The sequence below is a fragment of the Hemitrygon akajei genome, chromosome 6 (genome assembly GCF_048418815.1).
Source record: "Hemitrygon akajei chromosome 6, sHemAka1.3, whole genome shotgun sequence".
Lineage (NCBI taxonomy): Eukaryota > Metazoa > Chordata > Chondrichthyes > Myliobatiformes > Dasyatidae > Hemitrygon > Hemitrygon akajei.
Genome location: NC_133129.1, coordinates 163,439,131 through 163,463,777, shown reverse-complemented (window position 1 = coordinate 163,463,777; position 24,647 = coordinate 163,439,131).

The window sequence follows — 24,647 nt, the reverse complement described above, 5'->3', positions numbered from 1 at the left end:
TTTGAGGATCTGCTATGGATTGATTGCAAATAATTCATTATACGAAGCTGTGCTTTTCACCTGATTCATTACACAGCCTTAGGCCTTGTTTCGAATCTATTACACTGAGCCAAAGCACTGCATTTGATAAAAATTCCTGGCTTCTACAGCTCAACAGGAATGAACATTGTAAAATAATATACATTCTGAGCAGAGTAGTAAAAAATAATTAGCCTCAATTTTCCACAAATAACTGGAATAAAGTAAGGCTTAATTAGTGCTGGAAATTATAGAAGTGATTGCTTTTATAGTCGAGGTCTCAAACACAGAGCTAAGAGCCCAACTGAAAACAGAAACAATCATCTCTTTGAAGTGTAAACAGAAGAGATTCTGCAGATGCTAGAAACCTGGAGATACACACACAAAATGCTGGAGGAACTCAGCAGTTCTGGCATCATCTATGGAGAAGAACTCCATCAGGACTGGAAAGACAGAATGAGAAGTTGGGCAGAGGAGCAAGCGTGCAAGCTAGTAGCTGATAGATGAAACCAGGTGAGGGAAAAACTGGACTGGTGGGAGAGGAGAATGAAGTGAGAAGCTGGTAGGTGGTAAGTGGAAGAGGCAAAGGGCAGAAAAAGAGAGAATCTAAATGGGAGTGGAGATTGGACCATGTGAGAAAGGGAAGGAGGAGGGGCACCATAAGGAGATGATCGGCACGTGAGGAGAAGGGAAGGAGTAAGAGTGGAGACAAAATGGGGAATGGAGAAGGAGAGAAGGGGAAGGGGGGGAGAAACCATTGGAAGTTAGAGAAGTTATACCATCAGGTTGGAGGCTTACAGAGTGACTATGAGATGTTGCTCCTCGAACCTGAGGGAGGCCTCATTGTGACCATAGAGGAGTCCATGGATTGACGTGTTGGAATGGGAATGGGAAACAGAAACGGAAATATCTACCTGTAAATGTCCATCTAATCCTATCGGTGGGTACTTCACCCATTAACCACCTTTGGAAGTAAATTCAACTGTTACCTGGCCTTATCCTACTCTGTAAACGAGCAAGAATTTAATCCTCGTGAAAAGAAGCATCAATGACACAATTCGCATTTTCTGTCTGTGATGCTTTGGATTCCTCTGGGCATTCAGCTTTTCTCCCATGTACCAAGGACACGATGGTAGATTAATAGACAACTGTAAATGACCCCTTAGTAATTATTAAAATTACTGAGGAATAATTTACAAATAGAACCAAAAGGGTGTTGATGGCCATGTGGGAGAGGAAATAAAATTGATGTGGTACAGGAAAACAAAGAAAATGGCAATGGGCAAACACGAGGAAATCTGCAGATGCTGGAAATTCAAACAACACACACAAAATGCTGGTGGAACACAGCAGGCCAGGCAGCATCTATAAGGAGAAGCACCGTCGACGTTTCAGGCCGAGACCCTTCGTCAGGACTAACTGAAAGGAAAGATAGTAAGAGATTTGAAAGTAGTGGGGGGAGGGGAAATGTGAAAAAAAATGGCAATGGGACTAACAAAGTTGCTTCCTGGGAATTGAACTGTAACTAGACTCGTGAACACACCCGTCGTACAATAAGATGGACTCTTGGCTTCACAATCTACCTCACTATCATTTTGCACTTTATAGTTCACTGCACTGATCTTTTTTTGGCAGCTTTTAAATATATATAATTCTGCATCGTAATTGTTTAACCTTGTTCAAGTTCAATGCACTGTGTAGTGATTTGTTCTGTATAAACAGTATGTATGACAAGCTTTACACTGTATTTTTGGCATATGTAACAATAATAAACCAATGGGTCATTATATAGATAAGATTTTCATACACAAGCTCGGGGAAATCTAATGAAGAAGTAACAATGCCAGAACCAGTGAGGACCTGGAAAGCTTTGTTGGGAAAGAGGGGAACAATCCAGAAGCAGAAAAAGAATTTAACCTTTGCAAACAATTGAAAAAATCCAGCTACTTTGCAACAATCATGGGTTAATATCGCTTTCTTATTTCTCATAAGCTTTTAACATAACTTCAAATTACAGAGATTGTGTTTTCATGTCCAAATTGCATTCCTAGAGGGAACTTATGTGATTGGAACAAACCAGATGATGTCTGCTTCATGCTTAATAGCTTCCTTTCCAGACAATCTTTTCTGTAAATCTTCTAATTTTCCATTTGCTGGAATTGCTTTGTTTCTGAAAGTCAAATCAAGGGATGTAAAAGGCAAACAAGATGGGCTAGTACACTACGGAAAGATTTGGCTACATGATCCATGTTTCCACTTGCCCACTTCCTTATCAGCCATTACCTCTCATAATACTTGACCTACTTGTAACACCGCATCTAAACCCCAGGGGCTAAACTTTTGGCATAGTACTCCACACATATCTGCTTCTACTGTTTCCTTGCTGTATATGAAAAACCGTTCCCCTACTCAGGACATAGAGGTTTCTTCACAAAATTCTGTAGTGCACTGTTAGAGATTGTGGATCACTTTTTCAGCCGTGGCTATCCATTGCTGCTAGCTGTATGGCCCAGTTCCAAATAATGTGCGCACCCCCAGAACAACACTGTGTATTTTCTTTAAATTAAATTTAAAGTCCTGCAGGCTAGCTTTGTGTAGATTGCAAGTGGGAATACTGACCCTCCTAGAGATGCAAGCAGCCAACAGACACAGTAGCAATGACAATGGAGCATAAAGCATGCGTTATGATAAGCATGGTGGACTTATTTTACTTTCTGCTCATTTTTAATATTGTTAAATCATTTATTTCTAAGTTAAAATTAGATAAACCAAGAGTCTGGTTGTTTTTAATAGTTAATATCTAAATGTGAGGAGTGTAGTAAGACCAACAGGTTGAAGACACTGACAGATGTAAAGAACTGACTGCTTTCAAAGACATATGAAGAAGGATCAGGATTCTGGCCCTGCTTCTCCAGTTAGTGAGGTTATTGCTGATCTGGTTATTACATCAACTCTTCCAGCAACCTCTCACACCTGCTTACTTTTCATGCATCTATCGAACTGGCCCATAAACTGGGCCGTGTGCAGTTGGATCCTGGATGCCCTCACTTGCTCTCCATCAGCTCAGGAGCACCACAGGGATGTGTACTTAACCCCCTTCTCTGCTCGCTTTACACCTATGACTGTGAGACGAAGTACAGCTCTGACACCATATGCAAGTTTGCTGATGACACCATTGTTATGGGCTATATCAAAAGTGATGATGAATCAGTATACAGGACGGATAGTGAAAATTTGGCCTAGTGGTGTAATAACAACAACCTCTCACTCAATATCAATAAAACCAAGAAACTAATTGCAGACTTCAGGAGATGGAAACGGGTGGTCAATGAGGCAGTATTCAATAGACAATAGACAATAGGTACAGAAGTAGACCATTCGGCCATTCGAGCCTGCACCACCATTCTGAGATCATGGCTGATCATCTACTATCAATACCCGGTTCCTGTCTTGTTCCCATATCCCTTGATTCCCCTATCCATAAAATACCTATCTAGCTCCTTCTTGAAAGCATCCAGAGAATTGGCCTCCACTACCTTCCGAGGCAGTGCATTCCAGACCCTCACAACTCTCTGGGAGAAGAAATTTTTCCTTAACTCTGTCCTAAATGACCTACCCCTTATTCTCAAACCATGCCCTCTGGTACTGGACTCTCCCAGCATCTGGAATATATTTCCTGCCTCTATCTTGTCCAATCCCTTAATAATCTTATATGTTGTAATCAGATCCCCTCGCAATCTCCTTAATTCCAGCGTGTACAAGCCCAGTCTCTCTAACCTCTCTGCGTAAGACAGTCCAGACATCCCAGGAATTAACCTCGTGAATCTACGCTGCATTTCCTCTATAGCCAGGATGTCCTTCCTTAACCCTGGAGACCAAAACTGTACACAATACTCCAGGTGTGGTCTCACCAGGGCCCTGTACAAATGCGAAAGGATTTCCTTGCTCTTGTACTCAATTCCCTTTGTAATAAAGGCCAACATTCCATTAGCCTTCTTCACTGCCTGCTGCACTTGCTCATTCACCTTCAGTGACTGATGAACAAGGACTCCGAGATCTCTTTGTATTTCTCCCTTACCTAACTCTACACCGTTCAGATAATAATCTGCTTTCCATTGGAGGATCAGAGGGCAAGAGGGTCAGTAACTTTAAATTCCTGGCTGTCACTATCTCAGAGGACTTGTCCTGGACCCATCATATAGAAATTACTGCAAAGAAGCACAACAGTGCCTCTATTTCCTCGGGAGTCTGTGGAGATTTGGCATGTCATTTAGCAAACTTCAAATGATGTGTGATGGAAAGTGTGCTGATTGGCTGCATTACGGCCTGGTCTGGGAGCAGCGATGCCTTTGAACAGAAAATCCTACAAAAGGCGGTGGATTCAACTCGGTACATCATAGGTAAAGCTGTGCCAGGGTCTGTGATGTTTCTGAGTGCATCTACAATATCCTAAAATGGGAAGGTGAGCAGCCAGAGATCATGGTACATATTGGTACCAATCACATAGATAGAGAAAGGATGGAGGTCCTGAAAACAGACTAGAGGGAGTTAGGAAGGAAGCTGAGAAGCAGGACTTCAAAGGTAGCAATCTCAGGATTGCTGCCTGTGACACACAACAGTGAGTATAGGGATAGAATGAGGTGGAGGATAAATGCGTGGCTGAAGGATTGGACGGGGGCAGGGATTCAGATTTTTGGATCATTGGGACCTCTTCTGGGGCAGGTGTGACCTGTACAAAAAAGACAGGTTGCACTTAAATCCGAGAGGGAGAAATATCCTAGTGAGGAGGTTTGCTAATGCTATTGGAGAGGGTTTAGACTGGGGGTGGGAACCGAAGTGAAGAGGCAGGGGATGGGGAGGTTGGAACACAAGTAGAGACAGCTTGTAGGGAGTTTGTGAAGAAGGATAAGCAGATGTTAGAGCAAAGATGCACTCAGCCTGATGGTTTGAGATGTGTCTATTTTGATGCAAGGAGTATTATAAACAAGGCAGATGAACTTAGAGCAATGATCAATACGTGGAATTGTGACGTTGTGGCCATTACAGAGACTTGGATGTCTCAGGAGCAGGAATGGCTGCTGAGTGTGCCAGGCTTTAGATGTTTCAAAAAGAACAGGGAGGGAGGCAAAAGAGGTGGGGGCATGGCATTGCTAATTAGGGGTAGTGTCATGGCTGCAAAAAAGGAGTAAGTCATGAAGGGATGGTCTACTGAGTCATTGTGGGTGGAAGTCAGAAACAGGAAAGGGGCAATAACTCTACTAGGTAGTTTTTATAGACCCCCTAATAGTAACGGGGAATCAAGGAGCAGAAAGGGAGACAGATTCTGGAACGGTGCAATAATAATAGGGTTGTTGTGATAGGAGATTTTAACTTTCCTAATATTTATTGGCATCTCCTTAGGGCAAGGGGTTTAGATGGGGTATAGTTTGTTAGCTGTATTTAGGAAGGTTTTTTGATGCAATATGTAGATAAGCCAACTAGAGGAGAGGCTGTACTTGATCTGGTATTGGGAACTGAACCTGATCTGGTGTCAGATCTCTTGGTGGGAGAGCATTTTGGAGGAAGTGACCACAACTCTACCTCCTTCACCAAGGTGCTGGAGAGGGATAGGAGCAGACAATTTGGGAAAACATTTAATTGGGGTAGGTGGAAATATGATGCAATTAGGCAGAAACTTGGGAGCAGATGTTCTCAGGGAAATGCATGGCAGAAATGTGGCAAATGTTCAGGGAACATTTGCATGGAGTTCTGCATAGGTATGTTCCACTGATGCATGGAAAGGATGGTAGAGTTAAAGAGCCATGGTGTACAAAGTACGTAGTTAAGAAGAAAAGAAAAGCTTATGAAAGGTTCAAGAAACTAGGTACAGTACTGTTACAGCTCTAGAAAATTACAAAGGTGCCAGGAAGGAGATTAGGAATGGAATTAGAGAGCAGAAGGGGCCATGAGAAGGCCTTGGTAAGCAGGATTATGGAAACCCCCAAAGCATTCTACAAGTATGTGAAGAGCAAGAGGATGAACCATGTGAGAATAGGACCAATCAGGTGCAATAGTGGAAACGTGCATGGAGTTTGACGAGGTAGTAGAGGTACTTTATGAATACTTTGCTTCAGTATTTACTAGGGAAAAAGACCTTGGCAATTGTGGGGATGATTTACAGTGCACTGAAATGCTTGAGGAGATAGACATTAAGAAAGAGGCTGTGCTGAAGCTTTTGAAAAGCTTTAAGCTAGATAACTCACTGGGACCAAATGAGATATACCCCAGGCTACTGTGAGAAGTGAGGGAGCCTCTTGTGATGATTTTTGCATCATCAGTAGGGACGGGAGAAGTACCAGAGGATTGGAGGGTTGTAAATGTTGTTCCCTTGTTCAAGAAAGGGAGTAGAGATAACCCAGGAAATTATATACCAGCGAGTCTGACTTCAGTAGTGGGCAAGTTGTTGGAGAAGATCCTGAGAGGTAGGATTTATGAGCATTTGGAGAGACATAATCTGATTAGGGATAGTCAGTATTGCTTTGGCAAGGGCAGGTCATGCCTTACAAGACTGACTGAATTCTTTGAGGATGTAAAAAGACACATTGATGAAGGTAGAGCAGTGAATGTAGTGTATATGGATTTCAGTAAGGCACTTGATAAGGTTCCCCATGCAAGACTCCTTCAGAAAGTAAAGAGGTATGGGATCCAAGGATCCAGAAATGGCTTGCCTACAGGAGGCAAAGGATGGTAGTAGATGGTTTGTATTTTGCACGGAGGTCAGTGACCAGTGGTCTGGAACACCTCCTCTTTGTGATTTTTATAAATGACCTGGATGAAGAAGTAGAAGTGTGGATTAGTAAGTCTGCTGATGACACAAAGGTTGGGTGTGTTGTAGATAGTCTAGAGGTTTGTCAGAGATTACAGTGGGACATCAATATGATGCAGAACTGAGCTGAGAAGTGGCAGATGGACATCAACCCAGATAAGTGTGAAGTGGTTCATTTTAGTAGGTCAAATTTGAAAACAGAACATAATATTGATTGTAAGACTCTTGGCAGTGTGGAGGATCTGAGAGATCTTGGGGTCTGTGTCAATAGGACACTCAAAGCTGCTGTGTGGGTTAACAGTGTTGTTAAGGAAGGTGTATGGTGTGTTGGCATTTATCAACCATGGGATTGAGTTCAAGAGTCATGAGGTAATGTTACAACTATATAAGACCTTGGTCAGACCCCACTTGGAGTATGTGTTCTCACTGCAGGAAAGATGTGGATACTATAGAGAGAGTGCAAAGGAGATTTACAAAGGTGTTGCCTGGATTGGAGGGTGGACCTTATGTGAATAGGTTGAGTGTACTTGGCCTTTTCTCCTTGGAGTGACAGAGGATGAGAGGTGACCTGGTAGAGGTGTATAAGATGATGAGGAGCATTGATTGTATGGATAGCCAGAGGCTTTTACCCAGGGCAAAAATGGCTAACATGAGGGGGTATATTTTTAAGGTGCTTGGAAATAGGTACCGAGGGGAAGTGAGGAGTAAGTTTTTCACAGAGAGTGGTGGGTGTGTCGAATGCATTGCCGGTGACGGTGGTGGGTGCGGATACAATAAGGTCTTTTAAGAGACTCTTAGATAGGTACATAGAGCTTAGAAAAATAGAGAGCTATGTGCTAGGCAGTCTCTAGAGTAGTCATGGTCAGCACAACATTGTGGGGCAAAGGGCCTGTAATGTGCTGTACATTTCTATGTAAAGCTCGAACAACCATTGAGCACATCTACAGGAAACAGCGCTGTGGGAAAGTAGCATCCATCATCAGAGATCCTCACCACCAAGGCCATGCTCTTTTCTCACTGCTGCCATCAGGTAGAAAGTACAAGTGTCTCAGGACTCGCACCACCAGGTTCAAGAACGGTTACTACCCCTCAATCATTGCTCTTGAACAAAAGGGGATAATTATACTCATTCTATCTCTGGTGTTCGCATAACCAATAGCCACACTTTATGAACTCTTTAACTTGTTGTCTCATGTTCATTATTTATTGCTATTTATTTATATTTACATTTGCACAATTTGTTGTTCATTGATAAGATGAAAAATGAAAGTAAGATGAAAGAACTGGACTTCAGGAAGGGTAGATGAGGGAACACATACCAATCCTCATAGAGGGATCAGAAGAGGAGAGTGTGAGCAGTTTCAAGTTCCTGAGTGTCAAGACCTCTGAGGATATAACCTGGTCCCAACATATTGGTGCAGCAATAAAGAAGGCAAGACCGTGACTATATTTCATTAGGAGTTTGAGAGATTTGGTATGTCACCTAAAACACTCAAGAACTTCTATGGATGTACCATGGAGAGCATTCTGACAGGCCACATCACTGGTATGCTGGGGTGTGGGGTGCACAGGACCGAAAGAAGCTACAGAAATTTGTAAACTTAGTCAGCTCCATCTTGGGTTCTAGAAATCCATGTTATCCAAGACATCTTCAAGGAGCGGTGCCTCAGAAAGGCAACGTCTGTTATTAAGGACCCCCATCACCCAGGACATGCCCTTTTCTCATTGTTACTGTCAGGAAGGAGATACAGAAGCCTGAAGGCACACACTCAGTGATTTAGGAACAGCTTCATCCCTTCTGTGATCTGATTCCTAAATGGACATTGAACCCGTGAACACTACCTCACTTTTTGAAAAATATATATTACTTCTGTTTTTGCACTATTTTAATCTATTTAATATACATATATATATTTACCGTAATTGATTTACTTATTTTTTTCCTTTCTATATTATCATTTATTGCATTGTACTGCTGTGCCAAGTTATATTTTATGACATGTGCCACTGATAATAAACTTGATTCTGATCCTATTTACAATTACTGTTCTATAGATTTGCTGGAAAAAGAATCTCAGTGTTGTATGTAGTGATATGAATGTACTCTGATAATAAACTTTACTTTGAGCTTTGAAGGTATTGGAAAACTCTGCTTTTACTGCCCTGTGAGGAAGAGAGTTCCAACGTCTCATGATGTTCATTTGTGGAGAGTCTAGGACGAGAGGGTACAGCTCAGGATAAAGGAGCGCCCTTTCAAAACAGAGATGCAGAGAAATCTCTTTAACCAAAGAGCGGTGAACTTGCAGAATTTGTTGCCACCTGCTGCTGTGGAGGCCAGGTCATTGGGTGTATTTAAGGCAGAGATTGATAGGTTCTTGATTGGACATGGCATCAAAGGTTATGGAGAGAAGGCCGGGAACTGGGGCTGAGGAGGAGAAAAAAAAAGTATCAGTCATGATTGAATGGCAGAGTAGACTCGATGGGCAAGGTGGCCTAATTCTGTTCCTATGTCTTATGGTCTTAGGGTCTTATGATTATCTGAGAGGGAAAAAAGTCACTTAGGTGTATGACATATTTTTAAACAATGATGCCCAATACTATATCTTCCCACAAAAAAGAAACATCTCTACATCTGCCCTGTAAAGACCCCTCAGATTCATATCTGTTTCAGTCATGATCCTTCTCACCCTTCTAAACTGCAGTCAATACAAATCTAACCTCTCCAATCTTTTGTCAAAAGACTAAATGTTTATACTGGATAGTAACTTCGAAACTCTTACCTGAACTGTTTCCAAAGCATTAACGTTCTTGCTTTAATCAGAGCCCATTGCAAATGTAGCCTCACCAATGCTCCATATAACTGAAACACAAAACACAAAAATCAACGGAAATGAAACTGAAAGGTAGCTGCCTCTTATTGTACTCTATTTATTCAGCAATAAATGTTATCATTTTGTTAACCTTCTTAATTACATTTTGTAGCTGCTTGTGAACCTTCTGTGACCGAGACCATAGAGCAACCAGACTGCTCTGCATCTCAGAGCTCTAAATCCTCTTGTTATTTAGATAACATACATTTTATTTTCCTGCCAAATGGACAATTTTACATTTTCCTTTATTCTACTCCATTTACAGACATTTATCCATTCAATTTAATATATGTCCTCCGTATGTCCTCTTTGCAGTTTACTTCCCTATTGATCTTTGTGTTCCCAGCATTCACTAGATAATCTCTATAAATTCTAAATGCATGAAGCTCAAGCTCCAGGTAATGAGTTATTTATGCCAACTCATTGTTAACCTGTCAGCCAGCCGTTCTTTAGTCCTTTGCCAATATGTCATGTTCCACATCATGAGTTTTTTTTTTAATTTTCTTTGATTTATTTTTAATTTTCTTTGATGTGGCACATTTTCAAATGTCTTCTTGAAAGCAATGTGCATCTAGTGGTTCCTGCTTATCCACAGCACATTACCCTCCAGCAACTTGCCCTCTATTTTATTTACAGATGTGTGAACCCACCATTGTTCTGAGCAGGATATTTTTACCCAGCCTGAGATCTGTGCGGCAATTTAATACAACATTATATAAAAGAAAATTCAGGTTGAGTGGCAACTTGAGCTCAAGCTGCAGCTTGTGATTAAGATGGCGCCGATATCTGGCGACTCTGCGTGTGCTCTCCCGAGTATCCACAGGCTTTGCTCATTACAGCCGGGGTCTTTAACCAGGCCAACCCCAGAAAAGCGCTGCCAAAGTTATACCAACATGTCCCCTGCTCCACTAGAGGCCCGAATATACTTGACCATTGCTACACTGCAGTCAAGGATGCCTACCGTTCCGTCCCACGACCTCACTTCGGAAAATCGGACCATCAGGCCATACTCCTCCTCCCGGCTTACAAACAGAAACTGAAGCGGGAGGTCACGGTGTCAAAAGTGGTGTTGCATTGGACAGAGGAAACAGATGAGGTTCTCCGTGACTGCTTTGAATTGGTGGACTGGTTAGTATTCAAGGACTCGGCAGTTAACCTCAATGAGTATGCCTCAGCTGTCACGGACTTTATCTGGAAATGCACAGAGGACTGTGTGTCTCGCAAGACGATCCGGGTATTCCCTAACCGGAAACCTTGGATGAATTTTGAGGTCCAGTCCCTTTTGAAGGCTAGAGCTGCGGCTTTTAGGTCTGGGGATACCAGTCGCTACACGGAATCCAGGCATGAACTCCGGAAAGCCATTAAGGGTGCCAAGAAGCAATATCGAGCCAAGTTGAAAGCTCAGGCTAACCAGAGGGATGCCAGTAGACTATAGCAGGGTCTAAATGAGATCACTGGGCACAAAGAAAAGGCTGGGAATATCAATAACTGTAGCGCTTCTCTTCCTGATGAACTTAACGTATTCTACGCAAGATTGGAAGAGAGGAGCGTCCCGCCCCCTCCGGATGAACCGGACCTGGTGGCATCGAAATTCATCGTCACCGAGGAAGACGTTAGAAGAGCCTTCCTGAAGATAAATCCAAGGAAGGCGACGGTCCCAGATGGCGTACTGGGACGGGTTCTCCGGGCCTGTGCAAGTGAGCTAGCTGGAGTGTTTGCTGACATCTTCAACTGCTCCCTGCTTGAGTCTAAGATCCCCTTGTGTTTTAAGAAGGCAATGATAATCCCGGTGCTGAAGAAAAGCAAGGTGGCATGCCTGAATGACAACCGACCTGTGGCTCTGACATCAATTGCTATGAAGTGCTTCGAGCGATTGGTTATGGCAGACATCAACCATAGCCTACCGGTCAACCTCGACGCATTGCAATTCGCCTACCAGAGTAACAGGTCAACGGTAGATGCCATCTCTCTGGCACTACATTCCTCCATAGAACACCTGGAGAATAAAGACACATATGTAAGGCTCCTTTTCATTGACTACAGCTCTGCCTTTAATACCATCATTCCAAATAAACTGATTACTAAGCTCCGGAACCTGGGTCTTAGCACTCAGATCTGCAGCTGGATCTTCAACTTCCTCACAGACAGGACCCAGGCTGTAAAAATAGGGGACAAGCTCTCCTCTACAATCACTCTGAGCACCGGTGCCCCACAAGACTGCGTACTCAGTCCCCTGCTGTACTCACTGTACACCTATGATTGTGTAGCCAAGTTTCCATCAAACTCAATATACAAGTTTGCTGATGACACCACAATTGTAGGCAGTATCTTGGGTAATGATGAGTCTGAGTACAGAGAGGAAATTAAGAACCTGGTGGCATGGTGCGAAGACAATAACCTATCCCTCAACGTCAGCAAGACGAAGGAATTGGCTGTTGACTTCAAAAGGAGTAGCGGACCGCACAACCCCATTTACACTGGTGGTGCGCAGGTGGAACAGGTCAAAAGCTGTAAGTTCCTTGGGGTGAATATCACAAATGACCTGACTTGGTCTAACCTAGCAGAGTCCACTGCCAAGAAGGCCCACCAGCGCCTTTACTTCCTGAGAAAGCTGAAGAAATTTGGCCTGTCCCCTAAAACCCTCACTAATTTTTATAGGTGCACCGTAGAAAGCATTCTTCTAGGGTGCATCACAACCTGGTATGGAAGTTGGCCTGTCCAAGACCGGAAGAAGCTGCAGAAGATTGTGAACATAGCCCAGCACATCACACAAACCAAGCTTCCATCCTTGGACTCACTTTACACTGCATGCTGTCGGAGCAGTGCTGCCAGGATAATCAAAGACATGACCCACACAGCCAACACACTTTTTGTCCTTCTTCCCTCCAGGGGAAGGTTCAGGAGCATGAAGATTCGTACGGCCAGATTTGGGAACAGCTTCTTTCCAACTGTGATAAGACTGCTGAACAGATCCTGACCCGGATCTGGGCCATACCTTCCAAATATCCAGACCTGACTTGCACTACCTTACTTTCCCTTTTCTATTTTTCTAATTATGATTTATAACTTAAATTTTAAAATTATATTTACTTCGATTTGTACCTCAGGGAGTGCGAAGCGCAGAATCAAATATCGCTGTGATGATTGTATGCTCTAGTATCAATTCTTTGGTGACAATAAAGTAAAGTAAACTAGGGCTATGTATGCGGCAGCATTTCAGAATCAGAACCATGTTCATTATGACTGGCATATGTTGTGAAATTTGTTAACTTAGCAGCAGCAGTACATGATAATATAGAAAGATAAAAAAATAAGTTAATCAATTACAGTGTGTGTGTATATATATGTGTGTGTGTGTATATCTTAAATAGTTAAATTTAAAAATAGTGCAAAAACAGAAATAATGTAAAAAAAATGTGAGGTAGTATTCATGGGTTCGATGTTCATTTAGTAATTGGATGGCAGAGGGGAAGAAGCTGTTCCTGAACCGCTGAGTGGGTGCCCTCAGGCTTCTGTACCTCCTTCCTGACAGTAATAATGAGAAGAGGGCATGTCCTGGGTGATGGGGGTCAGTTACCGTGTGGATGCGCACTCAGGTGGCTTAGAGGGAACTGTGTTCTTCAAAGTCCACCAATAAATTGTTCTAAGTTGATTTCCTTTGTCATTGACTTTGTCTGATTACCTTGTGTTTCTCTAACTGTTCTGGTGCAACATCTTTAATAACAGCTTCTAACAATTTTCCCATGACTGATGTTAAGCTAACTCATCTGTGGTTTCCTGTTTACTGCCTCCCTTTTTGAATAAAAGAGTCACATTTGCTATTTTCCAACTTAATGGGACCTTTCCAGAATTTAGTCATCAACTATCTCATTAGGCATTTCTTTGAAGATTCTAGGTTGAAATCCATCAGGACACTAGATTTGTCAGTCTGCAACTCAAACATTTTACTCATTGCTACTGTCTCGATGATGGTCATTTTCCTGTGTTCTTCCCTGTCTTCCAAATCATGATTACAGCCATTTCAGAAGTGTTATTTGTATCTTTTATAACAAAAAGCAAAGAATGAAGGAAAATACCTGGTTAATTCATCTGCCGTCTCCTCGTTTCTGTAAATAATTTCCCAGGCTTAACTCCTATTGGACCAAAGTTCATGTTATTACCATGCCTTTATAAAATATCCACAGAAACATTTCCATATGTTTTTACATTTCTGGATAAATTCCCCTCAAAAACCTTTTGTCCCTGTTAATATTTTATCCATTCTATGCTGTTTTTCTATTCCATTCAGCCTTTGAATCTGCCATCCACCATTATGCAATCACATTTGATATTATCTTTATTTTTAGTTAACCATGGATGGTAGGCCTTCCCATTAAAATTGTTATTTCTTGTAGGAAAATGTGCATTCCATGCAGTTTGAAAGACTGCCAATGCACCTTGAATGTCTGATATCTTAGACTAATATGTCAGTTAACTTCAGCTGGCTCTGCTTTCGCGTCATCATAATTGGCTTCATTTAAGCTTTAAATAGCTTTCTTCTTTAAGACGCTATACCCATTTTACTTTCCCGCAAACTGAGTGTAATATTCAGTCGTGCTATTATTATTGCTGCTCAGGGATGCCTTCGCAGTGAGGTTATTCATTAATCCTACCTTGTTATACAGTACCAGGTCTGATATGAGTATAAATGTAGTAATAATGATAGCTTGTAAAATGGTTTCTAAGAACATCACAGAATGTGATATTCCTAGAAACCATTTGACACGATTCCACCACCACTTCTGGCCGCATTTTACAGGATTCAACCTCTCTGCTAATTCTCACCCTAGTTTATGTGCTCTGACCATGGGAAAAAAAGGTACTGACTACCTACATTGTCTCTGACTCATAATCTTACATCCTTCTACTAGGTCACCCAACAGCCTCCTTCACTCCAGAGGAAACAAACAGAACTTATCAATTTCTCCTCATAACTAAAGTCCCCCAATCCAGGTAACATCCTAGTGAATTTGCTCTGTATTCTCTCCAGCAAACTCATGTCCTTTATTCTTTTTTATCTCCAGTGAAATCAATTTCTGCTTTTTGGTTTCCCGAACTTTGTTTGTATTCTCTACTGCACAAAGTCCATCAAGCTTTTAAAAGCATCCTGACCTTCCTATATACCCAATATCATTCAATAATCACATCCCAATCTATGTCATTCTGCAGCCATGTCTCTGTAATGGCCAGCAGATCCAGTTTATTTATTTCTATATGGATGTTTGTGATGACACTGTTTTCAGACAAGTTTGTGGGACTGGTTACAGTACTGGCTAAAGAAACAATCTTGGCTCTGAGAATGAAAACTAAATGAGAAGGATCAACAAGGTGAGCTTACATGGGTTAAACTAAAGAAATAAACAGCATTATATAAAGGCGAATTACAGATTTCCCAATAATCAAGGAAGATAAAATAGTACTTTTGTTGGTAAATTCTGGATAAATGCAAAACTAGGGCAGTAACAATGGAAGATATCCATTACTGTAATACTAAAGGGGATACACTCAGTATGAAAGGTATAGAGGGTGCAGAATTCCTAAAATTTTAGTCAGCAAGCCCATCGATATAGATTAGCATCAGTGAAGGGTTGTGGCTAGTTCTGGATTCAATTTTAGGGGTGGGTGGTGGAAGCAGTCTTATTGGGTCAACATTTTTGTGGTGGTGGTCATGATCCATTTTCCAGAAGTGTTTAACATAGTTATGGAAAAGTACAGAAAAAAGGGAGCAAACATTTCTAAATTAGGTTCAGGTCAGTATAATTAAACCGAGAAGTGATTTAACAAAAGTGGTTTGAAAAAGTTTGTTTGAAGCAATAAGAGGCATTTGTAAAGGAGATTCAAAAGTTCACAGTCAACATGTTCCCACAAGTGAAAAGAGTATGACTGCTAAATCATCTTTGAAAATGGATTATAAAAACAGAACTTACCAGAAATGGGAAGAAGTGGCAAAGAAAGAAAAGATAGTTTTATGAGTAGGGAAGGGTGGATGGGAGAAAGGAACTATCTCTCATTTTTGGCTGGAAGGCACACATGATGAGTTGGTAATGTAAACATTTGCTAAAAAACAGAGCTTGTGATTGTGGAAGTGAGTTTTAGCCAATATCTTATCAAAGAAGAGAAGATATAACCATTGAAGGAGAAAAAGTCAAAACACTTTGATGGAAATCCTATCAAAAGAGGAGCAGAGAAGTGGCAGTGAATTCAACAGTAAATAAAAATCAAAAGAGAATTTTTTTAAAAACTGAAAATCTGAAGTAAAAGTAGAAAATGCTGGAAATACTCAGGTAGCATTTGTAGAAGAAGAAATAGAGTTAATGTTTTAGGTGAAAGATCGTTGGTTAGTTAATTTCAGATTTTCAACATCTGTCTTTTGAAGAAAAGTAGACTACAAGGGCTGAATGAAACATATCCCAGAAGTGAAGAAAGAAATTATGCATGTACTGACTATGCTTTTTTAATTCTCTCTGGTCACGGGGCTAATGTCTGATGATTGGAGGATGGATCAGTAGGCCATAAGAATCAACAGCATTGACTAAGGCAGTGACTACCTGTGAGACAACAGACCCATCTAGTTCCCCTCCACCAGACCCTCATTGACAACTGCATTGGTGCTATTTCATGCACCCATGCTGAGCTCATCAGTTTCATTAACTTTGCTTCCAACTTCCACACTGCCCTTATATTCACTTGGTCAGTTTCTGACTCCTCTCTTCCTCTCTCCCACAGATCTGTCTGTCTTTATTTCTGGAAACCAATTGTCTATCAAAATATTTTATGAACCTATGAACCATGGCTGTCTTGACTATCCCTCTTTCCAACCTGTCTATTATCAGATACCTTCTTCTCCAGCCCTCTGTCTTTTCCAAGTTTCTCACTTCAAACTATCACCCCCTCCCACTTCCCCCACCACCTGGCTTCACCTAGCACCTTTTAACGTCCTCCTTCCCCATCTCCCACCTTTTCATTCTGTCAACTTCTCCCTTTCTTTCCGGTCCCGATGTAGGGTCTCCGCCCAAAACATTGACTATTTATTCATTTCCATAGATGCTGCCTGACCTGCTGAATTCCTACCACATTTTGTGTGTGTTGTTGGGATTGTTACGAAGGATGAACAACTCTGATGGGCAGAAGGATACAGAGTTGCCCATGTTCCCCCCCCCCCCCCCGCAGGAGAATCACAATCTGTTATTGTTACCCATGCTGCTAATGAGAGAGAAAGAGAGACAAAGGGAAAAACATACTGGGACTGGAACATTTGCTTCAGATAAGGGACAGATAACACCGGGAGAGAGAGACTTGTTGCTCCACCATATTATGACTCCTGAAAGACTTATGGCTTCTGAGAAGGATTGTTTACTTGGTACTATTCTGTTCATTAAAATTCCTCAGTGGACAGCCGGAGTGGGCTGGTTTGATGGACTAAGCCATTCAAAACTGATTGACACCTGAGACCCCGTGAGTGGGGATAAAAGTGAGGTCTGGGGAGACACCCCTGAGACACACCAGGAGACGCACCAAGAGACACACTAGTGAGCACTGCTTAAGTGTTGGAACCCACGAGAAAGTGTGGGGCATCGGAGACTGAACGAAGAATCGGTCAATTTTAACTCACAGTGTTTATAGCGAGGCCGGTGGGGGCTTGTGTTTGTGTCCACCCTTGCCTGGGTGACGAGTCCACCATAGAAGAACGGTCTGGCTGAAGGTGAGAGGGGTCATACCTGAATGGCCACAACAACACATCAACAGATCAAGAACGTAAAGGAAGGTTTGACTGACTGTCACTGTTTGCTCGTCCTCTCTCTCTCTCTCTCTCTCTCTCTCTCTCTCTCTCTCTCTCTCTCTCTCTCTCTCTCTCTCTCTCTCTCTCTCTCTCTCTCTCTCTCTCTCTCTCTCTCTCTCTCCTCTCTCTCTCTCTCTCTCTTTCTCTCTCTCTCTCTCTCTCTCTCTCTCTCTTTCTCTCTCTCTCTCCAATTACAACAAAACCACTAACAACAGCCTACATGAACTGAACTGAACTTTATACTTTCCCATGATAATTCATTACCCCCTAGACAACGATAGAGCTTGTTTATTATTGATTATTATTATACCCACACTTTTAGGTTTAGTATTGCTAACGTGTATTATCTGTATATTTGCATTGTTGATATTGATTTGTATATTTTACTAATAAACACTGTTTTGAAAATAGTACCAGACTCCAACGGATACTTCTATCTTTGTTGGTAAGACACCCAGTTACGGGGTACGTAACAGGATACATGGGTGTTTCTCTGGTTGGCAATCAGTGGTGAGCCGTGTGTTTCAAGAGTCGATGCTGGGCATGACACTGTTCATGAAAAGGGGCCCAAGTATAGAGTATCTAACTTTGCTGATGATACTAAATTGAGTGGAAAAGCAAATTGTACAGAGGATACGGAGAGTCTGCAGAGAGATATAGATAAGTTAAGTGAGTGGGTAAGGGTCTGGCAGATGGAGTACAATGTTGGCAAATGTGTGATCATCTATTTTGGAAGGAAAAATGGATGATCAGTTTATTATTTAAAAGGTAAAAGATTGCAGCATGCTGCTGTGCAGAGGGACTTGGGAGTGCTTGTGCATGAATCGCAAAAAGTTGGTTTGCAGGAGCAGAGGCTATCAAGAAGGCAAATGGAATGTTGACCTTCATTGCTAGAGGAATTGAATTTAAGAGTAGGGAGGCTATGCTGCAACTGTATAGGGTACTGGTGAGGCTGCATCTGGAGTACTGTGTGCAGTTCTGGTCTCCTTACTTTAGGAAGGATATACTGGGTTTAGAGACGGTGCAGAGGAAGTTCACCAGGTTGATTCCAGAGATGAGGCGGTTAAACTATGAGGAGAAGTGGAGTCGTCAGGGACTGTACTCATTGGAATTCAGGAGAATGAGAGGAGATCTTATAGAAAAATATAAAATTATGAAAGGGATAGGTAAGATAGAGGCAGGAAAGTTGTTTCCACTGGTAGGTGAGACTAGAACTAGGGGACATAGCCTCAAGATTCAGGGGAGTAAATTTAGGATGGAGATGAGGAGGAACTGCTTTTCCCAAAGAGTGGTGAATCTGTGGAACTCTCTGCCCAATGAAGCAGTGGAGGCTACCTCAGTAAATATATTTAAGACAAGGTTAGACAGATTTTTGCATAGTAAGGAATTAAGGGTTATGGGAAAAAGCAAGTAGGTGGAGCCGAGTCTATGGTCAAATCAGCCGTGATCTTATTGAATGGTGGAGCAGGCTCAACGGTCCAGATGGTCCACTCCTGCTCCTATTTCCTATATTCTTATGTTCTTATATACTCTTCTATTTAATGAGATCATGACTGATCAAATCAAAATTAGGTTTCAACTACAATTTCCTGCTCTTTTGCCCACTCTTCTCTCCATTCTTTTTCAAATGTTCTTCAGTCTCCACCTTAAATAGATTCAGCGTCTCTACTTCTATTCTTTCCTGTCGTAGAGGATAGCCCTCTGAGAGAAGGACTTTCTTCTCATATCCATTTTAGATGGGTGGCCACTTACTCTGAAACTTTGCTCACTATGTTTCCCCATTTAGGAAATTATAATCCTGAATCTGTTCTGCAAAGGTTGATTCTAAGTTAATCAGAATCAGAATCAGAATCAGAATCAGACTTTAATCGCCAAGTACCTATGCACATACAAGGAATTTACTTCTGGCAGATGTTGTCTCTCTGCTCATAACAATAATAATGATAAATATAAATGAAAATATAGATTATACATACAGGTAGTGCAATCCAAGTAATAGTTAGCCGACAGTTAACTGGCAGTTAACTGTTCAGCAAAGTGACCGCAGTAGGGAAAAAACTTCTCCAGTGCCTATTAGTCTTAGTCTGGAGGGATCTGAAGCACCTACCAGACGGAAGCAGATCAAAAAGGATGGGAGGAGTCCTTTATGAAGTTCTCCGCCCTCTTCTTCAACCTGGAAGAGTACAGGTCCACAATAGAGGGCAGGGAGGCTCCAATAATGCGCTTGGCAGTTTAAAATTTTTTAAACAAGTGTCAATAAAGGGCATGCATTTGGTTCAATCTACATGAATTCCAATCAGGCTGATGGCACTCCGTACAGCACTGGAGGCCAGGATGTCTTTAATCAACAGGATTGGTCCTCTGCATCTGAACCAAGTAAGTAGTGACACGGAGGGAGCTTGAGCACAAACTCCTCAATGATAGCCGGATCAGCAAGGTCTCGACCATTGGCCTCTTATTCTGCGATGTCTCATACCTCATCCTTCAAAGAAACAGCCTTGCAAGTTAATATTACCAACCACTTTATCTTGAAATTTTTTTTTTAGTCACTGCTCTTGATCGGCATTTTAAGGCATTTCAGTGTTAGCCACCTTGCTGTTACTTTTAGACTGAGCGAAGGATGTCAGAAAATTAAATGACATTTTACAGCAATCCAGTAAATTCACGCAAGCATCTTAATTCAAGAATTTATTTAAGCACCTGATTATACATGTGACATAGTGGCAGTTATTGGGACAGCTAAATTACAAGTCTAGTAACTTAACTATTATGCATCCAGGACCCAGGAAAACAACTCCCAGCACCAGACACCCTGCCAACATGCTACCTGGTGTAACGATGGATAATGGTGTGATAATCCAGGCTGAACTTAGGAATCCAGCAAAACTGAGATTTATTTCCTATGAATTCCACAGATCTTAAAAAAATAATGAATATAGGAATTGGCAGGAAAGAGAAGTTAGCCATGATATTGAGTTAGGATACATAATTAACTCCTGCTTGTGCTTTTTAAAATATATTCTTGTATACTCTGTTACGAACCCCGTAACTGGGTCACTTACTAGCAAAGATAGAGAGGTCCGTTGAAGTCTGATGATACTATTTTTAACAGTATTTGTTAGTAAAAAGACACAAAAATAATATCAATGCAAACATACAGATAATACACGTCGTCAATACTAAATCTAAAAGTGCGGGTATAGTAATAATCAATAAGAAATTAGCTCTATCGTTGTCTAGGGGATAATGTATTGTCCGATGGAAATATAAAAGTCACTCAGTTCATTCAGGCTGCAGCCTTTGGTTGGAGAGAGACAGATTTTAGAAACTTGCCGGCTTTCCTTTATCCGATCTTGATCCGTATTCGTCCTTTAGCGAGGCCGTTCCGTGGAAGACATGTCATCCGGGCAAGGATGGACACACACACAAGTCCCCACCGGTCTCATACGTTTCTCCTGGTGCATCTAAAGGGGTTGTTCCCCAGACCCTCTTTTATCCTTACTCACGGGGTCTCAGATGTCAAACAGGTTGGGATGATGCAATCCCTCAACCAGCCCACTCTGGTCATCCCCTGAGGGCTTCAATGAATAGTACAGTACTCAATACACAATTCCGTCTCCAAGAGACAATAGCCGTTATCAATGGTTCCGCCTTGCTGAGGCCAGGACACATTCCAAACCCTGTGTATTCTGGACGTCTCTCTCTCATTTCCTGGGTCCCAGACCCGAATTAATAGCGATCTTGTGATTATCAAAAAGGAGGGGGCTACTTTGTACCCTTTGGCCCCTCAGAGTTGTGGCACATTCGTAACAACTCCAACAAAAGACATTAAACTTCAGTAACACAAGAGATTCTGCAGATGTTGGAAACACAAAGCAACACACACCAAATGCTGGGGGAAGTCAGCAGGTCAGACAGCATCTACCGATAAGGATAAATAGTCAGTGTGTCAGCCCGAAATCCTTCATCAGGACTTCAATAAGAATGCTGTTTTTGAATGTCTTTTCCATTTCAAATTAAATGAAAATATTGTACAGTATTGTAAGTATAGATGGAGGAGAGTTTATTTCACAAGTCTTCTGATCATTTTGGAAGTAAGTGATATTTATATCATTACATCCAGTTTCTGGAACCCACCCTGTCCCAACGGGGTTTATGTTTTGAACTAAGACTGAAAGGTTTACATTCCAGGAAACAAAGAGCCTGATTTTCATGAAGATCTCCACTCACTTAGGCATAGATCTAGATTTTAAAATATATAAAATGTGTTTCTAAAGTTTTCATTCTCAAAGTGCTACTAAAAATTGCATCTGAATTCTCATCACAAACATCCATTAGAAGCCTAATCACTTTTAAATTATGGTAAAGGAATGTGTGAATGACCTGACCCATTGCCAACAATCTCAGCACCACATCATTAACGTAATTACATCTGTAAGAAGTATTGAAAAATATTATGGTTGGTAATGCCTTTCATGGATGTCACAGGCCATGCCCAGCAGTTACAACACCTGTTTCTGGTGCTTGCTGAATTCCTTTCATGGTATGTAATTTATTGATATGTGTGAGCTTAAGTTAGACATTAGAATAGAAGCAAGCATATATGACTAAATAACAAACACACCAGTTTACCAACAATTGAAATCAGTGATGTAAATCTTATGAGGGCAAGGTTAAAAGATCTATGTCTTTTTGCTGTTATTCTTGTTTTGATAATTATCAGGGGAACACAAGTTGGAAAAGCTGTAGACATTGCTATCAGTTTAAGGACAAACGCAGTACAGATTTACATTTTTTAAAGCAAAGATATTTCAAAGTGAAGGAGAAAGGTCCTTGTCTTTCAACTGGGCCCAGAGGAACTGGCACATCATTTGCTAACAGTTTCCAGAAGTTGGAACTAATTACTGGTTAAAAAAAAGGAGCAGACTTGGTATGGCAGACTCAAACATGAAGTGGAAAAGTGGTTTGAAAGGTTGGCAAGCTACTGTGGAATCAAAAGCAGAGTCCAAAATTTTCAGTAAGATTCAACATTTTGTGAATCATTACAATATTGATGCATAATCCATCTGTGTGATCATTTTTTCTGACTTGCCTCAAAGCCCAGGGCAATAGCAATTTGGTCTCGTTATCAAATTCTTTCTATGTGATGCGTACAATACTACTGCCTAATGTGGAACTGTTCTTCCACGGAATTTGATATGATCTTGCAGCTTAAATGTACAATGCATATAATAATTAACCAAATTTGTCAGCAGTTCGTTTGCAAACACCCTGTTGTCCATGAAGACATTCAAGATCCTCGAGCTCCTCTAAGCAAAGGCAACCCAGCTACATTAGTCTCTCCATGTAATTGAAAAATTCCATCCTCAGTAACATTTGCGTGAATCTCCTCAACACCCTTGCCAGTAAAACAACATCCATCCTATAGTGTAACAATCATTGATGTATGGTGCCTATAAAAGTATTCACCCCCACCCCCTTAGAAATTTTCATGTTTTATTTTTTCACAATATTGAACCACAGTGGATTTAATTTGGCTTTCTTGACACTGATCAACAGAAAATTACTCTTTCGTGTCAAAGTGAAAACAGATCTCTACGAAGTGATCTAAATTAATTACAAATATAAACCACAAAGTAATTGATCGCCTAAGTATTCACCCCCTCTAATATGACACACCAAATCATAACCAGTTGGTTTTAGAAGTCCCATAGTTACTTAAATGGAGATTACCGTGTGCAGTCAAGGCATTTTAATTGATTGTAGTAAAAATACACAGGTATCTGGAAGGCCCAACTGCTGGTGAGTCAGTATCCTGGCAAAAGCTACACCACAAAGACAGATCACTCCCAGCGACTCAGCAAAAAAAGTTATTGAAAAGCACAAGTCAGGGGATGGATACAAGAAAACTTCTAAATCACTGAATATCCCCGGAGTACAATCAAGTCAATCATCAAGAAGTGGAAAGAATGTGGCACAGTTGTAAATCCGCCTAGATCGGACTATTCCCAAAATCTGAATGACCATGCAAGAAAGGGGCTCGTGAGAGAGGCCACCAAGAGACCTATGACAACTCCGGAGGAGTTTCAAGCTTCAGTGGCTAAGGTGGGAGAGACTGTGCGTTGCTTCACCAGTCGTAGCTTTATGCGAGAGTGGCAAAGAGAAAGCCACTGTTGGAAAAGCTCACATGGAATCTCGGGAAGAGTTTGCCAGAAGGCTTGTGGGAGACTCTGAAGTCGGCTGGAAGAAGGTTCTGTGGTCTGATGAAACCAAAATCGAGCTTTTTGGCCATCAGACTAAACGTTATGTTTGGCATACAGGCACTGTTACAGAGCAGTTGAAGTTGCTGTATTAATGGAAATGCAGTTGAGTTGCAGTCAGGAATGAAAGGAGCATGAACAAAATTGCAACATCTAAACAGAAACCTGCCTGGCTGAATAAATTGTGTTACGGTTGTGGCAGGGGCTCACAAACACCAGACAAATGCAGAATGAACGGCACTTCAAAAATACTGAAGCCTACAGATGTCCAACTACGAACTTTAGTACCTATCAAAACTATTTACACCCCTGGAAGTTTTATTGGTTTACAACATTGAATTACGGTGGATTTAGTTTGAATTCTTTGACATTGATCAACAGTAAAAGACTCATCCGTGTCAAAGTGAAAACAGATCTCTAAAAAGTGATCCAAATTAATTACAAATATAAAACACAAAATAATTGATTGCGTAAGTCTTCACTCCCACACACACACCTTTAATATGACACATCAAAGCATCACTGGTGCTGCCAATTGGTTTTAGAAGTCACATAGTTAGTTAAATGGAGATCACTGTGTGTAGTCAAGGTGTTTCCATTTACTGTAGTAAAAATACACATGTATCTGGAAGGTCCAACTGCTGTCGGGTTAGTATCCTGCCAAAAACTACACCATGAAGACAAAAAAAAAACACTCTAAGCAACTCCGTGCAAGGTTTATGGCAAAGCACAAGTCAGGAGATGGATACAAGAACATTTCCAATTCACTGACTAGCCCTCGGAATACAGTTAAATCAATCAATTACAAATGGAAAGAATATGGCACAGCTGTAAATCTGCCAAGAGCAGGCCCTCCTCAAAAGCTGAGTGACTGT